Source organism: Corvus kubaryi, unplaced genomic scaffold, assembly GCF_017639235.1.
Source record: "Corvus kubaryi isolate FWS band 111438036 unplaced genomic scaffold, C.kubaryi_AGA036_p1.0 37398, whole genome shotgun sequence".
NCBI lineage: Eukaryota > Metazoa > Chordata > Aves > Passeriformes > Corvidae > Corvus > Corvus kubaryi.
In genome coordinates, this window is record NW_024581137.1 from 3,181,519 (window position 1) to 3,189,039 (window position 7,521).

Consider the following 7,521-nt stretch of genomic DNA (forward strand, 5'->3'; position numbering starts at 1 on the left):
CTTGCATTCTGTGTCGTTCTTCTCGCCATCCTCAGTACAACAGCAACACCCCCCCATGCATCCCAAAATACCTTGAAACATCACTCTTTCTAGTCCCTCACACTGTATTAGCCAGCCTCTCCTCTCTGGATTGACTGCCCAGCTGGAGCAGAGTATCAGTTGTCACACTGATAAATGTGATTTGAGAAACAGAATCTGGGAGATGCTCTGCTTTGAGGCATGGGCAAGGGGATTTTGAAAAGGTAGAGGCTCGGCAGCAGAGACGTTCCCTGTTTTGTTCTAATGGACTTGATGCATTTGTTCCTGATGAAACATAACTTCAAGACACCAAGGACGCACCCCCTATTTGTGATTTGACACTGTCAATACTGCAGTAGGTGATGTGTTAGAGGAATATCTATTAAACTGTGTTAAGAATTTGTAGTAGTGGCTGGTTTTTATTTGTTTGTTTGTCTGCTACTAATTTTGAAGTGGCTTCTTCTGTTCTGAGGATATGAAGAGACAAGTACATCCCAGGATTATGGTGGCAGAGGAGAGATTCACAGCCTCACCTGTCCCATGTAAAGAGGCATAAGACTCCTTCCTTTCTGTAGTTTGTAAACAGAAGTCACTCATATGCTTGCTTTGCCCATGTTAGTCTCTGCAGTTCAGATGAAGACAGTGCCTGCTGAATGTTTTCTAATATTCCTCCATAATACAATGTTAGGACTATTGACCTAAAACTTGCCCTGAGAATCAGTAATTCCAGTGGGGGGGTGTAAACATGATGTTGTGCCCTTCTGTAGTATCAGAAGGATGTAAACAGGGTGAGCTCTTCCCTCCAAGTGCCTTTTGTCACTTTAGTATCCCTGCAGCCTACAGTGACTGTTTCCTGTGACTAGAAGGCAAGCTTTGTGCAAAGCCTACTTGTAGCATAGGAAGCCCCTCTCAACCTGAGTGTGCTGCTGCTTCTTATTTCTGTGTTGGTATGCCTAGGACTGTCAAGAAAGCAAGGCTGGGCTTTCTCTGGAAACTGCCATATGACCTCTAGCAAATGTTAAGTATCATACTTACATACTTTCGCTGCCTTAGATGATGGATCCTCAGACTAAGTCTCAATGAATAACAGCCCATTCTTCCATGTTTTTTGGCGTGCTTCTCTAACACTGGGCAGATGCAGCCCTACCCTTTAGAGGCTTTCCTTCCAGTGTGCCAAAAATAACTCACATATCAGTAGACGATGGTAGGTAAATTCAAACTCCAGATGGAGTGGATGTTGTTTCTGTTCATTGTGTATTGTTACAAAGGGGCAGTGCACTGTACCCATATAAAATACTGATTTGACAAATATAGTTGCAGGTTTTTTGCTATGCCAGGAGGTCACTGGTGGTTTGGGAGAGGATGTTGATAACCTTGCAGAAGATATTTTATTTGAGGAGCTAGTGATCTTGAACAGACTATGTCTGCTCTATTGTGCCTTGTACTTGAAGCCTGAGAAGTGCATATATTCTTCATACGATCTCTAATATCTTAGGGAAAGGTAAGCTCCATGTGGATCAATAGCTGGAATGTAATGATCCAGACCGGAGACCCCTGTGCATTGTGGAGTTAGTGGTCCATATAACCCTTAACCTCAGTAGGTGCGGGCCTGTGCTGCATATACAAAATGGCCTCAGGGTCTGTGTGCTGCACAGGTCCTGTGACTGCAGGATCAACTCAGCCAGCTCATCATAAGTAGCTCATCATGAGTAGCTTGCAGGCAGCTCCCACTTGGTAGCAGTGATTATGCCACTTCCATGGCTGTGGATTCATCTATAAACACAGCAAGAAATTCTCCTTTATGAATAGAGCTATTGTCTTATAAGAAAATTATAAGATAAATGACCAAATAAAAAAGAAGAATCTTGCCTATTCACAAGGTGTGTCCAGCATGATGCATGTGGATCAAAGGCCTGTTCAAAGCTACAGCACCCAGCATTCCTGCCATCTCAAACAATGTAAGATTGCCTATAATATACTCTCCTTATAGTGTTAGTTTTAGTAAATAACACTTTAAATGATAGTTTACAGAGCCTGACTACCTCTCTCCCTGAATTGTGACATACTAGCACCTTCTGGTGCAAAACAGATTGTTTCTTCCCTTGATAAGCCACAGCTAGAGTCTTTTTCAATTTTTAATTAGGAGTCTACAGTTAGAATTCTATAGATTTAACTTGTGATCATACTTGTAGTCTATTTTAGGTACCCTCTACAATGTATTAAAATAGAGCAGGTTCACGCTGTTTTCATATTAAGAGCACTTATTCTGTGGAATCTAAGGTGTCTCAGTTTATCAGGAGGATTAAGGTAATATCTTGGTTTGAAAGACAAATGTCTGCCAAGGAAGGCAGAAACCCTTCTGGAATAGAAAGAAGACTTCCCCCTCCAAATTCTTATAATTTGAAATTACGAGGATTTCAGACAAAAATGTAGAAAAAGGAATAACAGTTCTTTACTAGAAAATACATAGACCAGAACAGAACAAACAACAACGCAGTAACAGAAGCTTCCAACCCGCTGAGCACTTTTTCCCTCTGGGTGTAGTTGTGAGCGCCGGCGGCAGGGCTGGGGCGCTGCGGGAGGCAAAGCCAAAGCCGCGGTGCGAGAGCCCGGCCGGCAGCGGGCGCTGGGATGCGAGTCCGGGACTGCCCGGCGGGCGCGGGCCGGGGGAGGCGGTGCTCCCTCTTTCGAAAGGTTACTGCAGACTCACGCAGGTGGCGGTGGATCTCAGTGCTGGCAGGTGCTGAAAAGTCTGAGTCCGCCGGGGGAAAGAATGCTCTCACCAGCAGCGGGCACAGGCAGGGGAGCAGGTAGAACTCGACCGTAGTGCTGAGCTGCTGCGTAGAAAAAGAGCCAGGGAGACTGCGCGGCTCCCGGCGGCACACCACGCGACAGTTCCCGGTCCCAGAGCAGAAGAGAAAAAACTCTACCAGCTAAAAAAACCTGCCAAACCCCTATTCCCCTCGCCAAAAGGATTTCGTTAGTATGCCAGGGCTATCAGCCACCTCCCTTTAACTCAATCACCAACCATCCATCCCCGAGGAGGCCCCTCCCCCTTCTTCATGATGACAATGGGAAAAATTCACTAAAAATCCTAAACCCATAACAGGTAATAATGTAGTACAAAGTCCATTTTATCTGTCGTTTGTGTCGGAGCAGTCCTCCTACACCCATGAAAATTTTTCTTGAAGCAGAGAAGGCTCTTTGTCCAAAGTGATTGCAGAGTGACAAATATGAGAACAAAAGGTATTGTGAGATGAAACCCCAGCCCCTCCTCACCGTTAGCCCCTTACAGCCCCCAATGACCAGAACCTTGACACCTATACCCCAATATAATTTACCTGTGGCAGGCTTTGCTACCTCCTTGCCTCTCGGCAGAGAGTGCTCTCTGGGTAGATGAGAAGTGGGGGAAGGGCTCATCAGAAAGAAAAACACGACCAGACATCCATGCTGGAATGAAGAGTGTCAGGAACAGGAAAGACCAAAGAGCCCATTCTCCAGAGAGGCTGCTCCGCAATGTGGGAGTCATGCTGGACAGAAGTCCTGTGTCAGCCTGAAAGTAAGGGAATGGGCCTGGAAATCCTCTTTTCGGTTAGCTCCTTGCTCTGAGCACTGGCTTTGTCACACCTCACTCTCAGACAACCAATTTTCCTTCTGGAGTACATAGGACAGGCACTTGGACTCTCTTCCAGGGCTGTGCACCTAAATCCTGAGCACCTAACCCAGGTACCTATGGTCTGTGCTTCCCTAGTCACCCTCCCAGTAGTAAATACTGTACCAGAGAGTCATCTACAGAGCAGAGGTAGGGGATCAACTGTGTTCTGACACCCCTGTGGTGAAAACATTCAGCTGAGTTGCTTTTACACATGTTCCAAGGCTGTGCTTTGTCTCTACATTTGCAGACTGTTAAATTTCTTATTTCTTTGTCTTGAATAATCCACAGATTAACCCGAGATTGAATCTCCATTGAATTTACTGGGACATGGTGTAGTAGGGTAACCAGACAATATTTTCCACAGAGGTTCATGGCAGGAATGGTTATGGAATTTGCTGTGAGTTAATTAAAATTAAAGCTCATGTTGCAGGAAGGAGCAGCTGGTCTTAACAGTTCTGTGTTTGATGAACACATGGCTTGAACAGCTTTCAGTGAAGTATTGTAGACATGGGACCTCCACAATAGAAAAGTGGCCCCTTTCAAACACACAGTAGCTATTAGTCTCTTATTGCATGTCCTCTGTGGTCCTGTCCTTAGTTGGAGGTGATATGTGATCAGGTTTCCCTTCTTTGTGTAGGAGTGGCTGGTGAGTTGCAGTCAGGAATGTTGTGCCCTCAGCTTTGGAGGAAGCACTGGACACTAAATGTATCCTTTGGCATCTTTTAGAGTTATAAAAGTTGATTTTTTTTCACAGCTTAATTGCTGCATTACTAGCTTCTGGGTGGGCTTTTTTGACAGCACTGTCTCATTCCTTAATTCACTTTGATAGTTCACCAAGGTTTTTTACCACTCTTAATGGTGTTGGGTAGAAAGAAAAGCAGAACTATTGGTCTGAGTCCTGTGGAGAGCTATTCTGACAGGAGTCTGAGCTGCCTCTCTTGCTACAGTGTTGGAGATGCTAATTACCTGACTCCTGAAACCTGACAGCCCTTTGCTTTCTGACCCAGGATTTTACTGGAAGACCTTTGCTGAAGGAAGGATTTTTATTCCTGCCAGATCTTTCATTCAGAAAGCACATTCAGAATGGATGTGCTGTCTGGCTGTTGCTCTGTCCTTAAACTCGCCTAAAGGAGTGTGTCAGAGCTCAAACAGTGGTCTTTCCCAAAGCTTTCTAAAGGAAGTGGATTTTTTTCCCGAGAAATAGAGGCCTGCAGAAGTAGAGTAGTCAGCCCTGGGGCAGAGGTATTCATAACCTTTCATGGCCTTTGTAAACCCATGTGCACATTCTATGTGTTTTTCCTTGACTGAGGGTTTTGCTTCCATTTAATTTTGCAAGCTTATATGAAGATGAGCAGGTATGCTCTGTACATAGTAGGAACTGGAGTCTATTCAATATGGATGTTAAAAGCTTTCTCAAGAGGAGTTAGAACTCAATAAAACAGCAGAAACCTTTCAGTGTCTTGGTGTAAGAGCCTTGTGGTGACGAGGCACCAGGACAATGAAGAGTATAATGCTGCGCAGTACCAGTGCACTGCAAATTAAGGTCTATTTTTGACACAGAAAATAGAAGTGGAAAGACTTGGGTTACCATAATATGGGTCATGAATTAAATAACGTACTTACTGGTCAGGATGCTGAGGCTCCAGGTACAGTCAGTCTTTCCTGTGTGGAGATTCTTGAAATCTTATGCAGTGGCATGATCCCTGGGAAGACTGTAGACTAAAGCACACTAATGACTCAAAAGGAAAAATATGTATTTTAGTTAAACATAATCAGTGGTCTGGTTCTGATTGCCGGTGTAATAAGGCCTCCTGGTGGAAACGGTACTTTCACCAATAAAGCAAATTGAAACTGCAGAACACAAGCTGTTTACATTTTTAAAATGAGGTCCAGCCTTTTGCTGTGGGTGTAGCAGTCCAGCTTGAAAATCCAGAAAGTTTTGAAAAACTGTATGTTAATTTTGGAAATGTTCTCCTTTTGTTCCCATATATGTGACTGTACTTGAAGATAGGAATGTTTCTGATCCTCCCTCCTTCTACTCCTTCTTTTCTTCCCTACTCACATGCATGAGTTGTACAAACTGCTGTCCATCACAGGTTAATGTTGATTGTGAGTTCAGATATCATGCCTCATATTCCATGTGGTGGTGAGGGGCCTGTGACCGGCATTGTTTTGACTTCAGGAAGCTGCTGCTTGGGCCTCAGTAACAGCTTGAGCACTTTCTTTCTGCTAGTCTGCTGCAGCTGTCAAGTAAGAAGTGTTGGTTCATGCACCCTTTATGGGTATGAGAAATGAAATTACATTAAAGAATATGAAAAGTTAGAGACTTAGTTAGAGACTTCATATTAAATGTGAAGAGCCTAGATATGTAATCTTGGTTGCTGAGTCATCATTCTCCTAGTAGCATGTTCAAAATCATAGTCTGGAAAAAGTTTATTCCTACTGTTATTTTACAATCTGAGCCTCAAAATGATTGCTAGCTGTGCTGTTTCAGAAGAGGAAAGGAAAGGTCTCCCTGAAGTTATTCTTTAAGCCACCTTCCTGCAAGACAGTGCCTCCTGCAGGAGCTATCTCTGGACTCATGGTCCTGTGACCATCTAAGTTTATTTGGGGGAGGCCTCTGAGCACTTTGTCACAGCAGAAACCTGTATCTTTTTGTAGTGCATTTTGGTTCCATGTAAAGATAATTTCCTCACTTTGGGAAATGCTTCATTTATTTTCAGGATTATCTTGCCCCATGCATTCACTTTTCCACACATGGCAAAGCTCCAACCGGCATAAGAATGAAAATTTCTTTAGAAGCTGAAGCTTCTGATTTGAAATCTTCTGGTCGTCATTTGGAGCAGTGGGTCACCTTTCCTTTTGAGTCTCCCATTTTCAGTATGTGTTGGTTTGAATCTCATTTTTATTCATCTACACTTCTTTGGAAGAAATTGTTGCAATTTGCTAGTGGATGTGCTAAGAGAGTTTATTAATTAGAAAACAAACAGAATGATTCCCATGTGCTGTAGTATCTCACAAAGATGCATCTTCTTGACATATGTGTATTAGGTTGTCTCCCTGGTGGTATGAAAGTACTTGTCCAAAATGTATCCAGTAGTTCCTCAGGTTAATCTCAGGAACTAGGAAATAACTGGAAACTGTGCTCTCATAAGGTACATTACCTTATGAGGAGACTTGTAATACAATGAAGTGAAAGTTATCTGTTGTGGAACTATATTTAATGACAGTTTGGACTCATTAGGTAAAACATGACAAGTAATCGTTCATTATCATTTGATTCATTTCCCTGTAACTATCTATAGGTGCAGAGATACAATTCCTTAAACTGTTCCTCTGAGATTTTTTGTTTTCTCATCACTTTCTAAGTGCATGTTGGTTCTCTAGCAGTTTCAAAATCTCAAACTGAATAGTCTACGATTTGAATCACTCTTAAAATTTATTTATGTTGGTACCTACTATCAACAGATATTAGCTGTTGGCAGACTGCAATCATCCGTATGTAGATCTTTCTCATTTACAACTACCCGTGAGAAGAATGCACGAGAGGGTTTCTGTATCACTTGTTGTAGGTTGTTTGATTGTTGAGAAGTCATAATTCTCGAGCATGTGTAAGTAATTGTACTGTATAGGACACAAAATTATTCTAGCATGATCAAGAATATGCAAATCGCTTTACACAAATATATTCATTTGTGCTGATAGCTTCTTTGTACTTTTATGGCAAAAGTTGATCGTGTTCTATCTTCTTTTCATTAGAAGCACCAGATTGTCCATAACCATTTTTGTAGTATTTGCATTAATTCTGCAACTCCATAACAGTAGAGCAGCTCATACTTGTAGAAGCT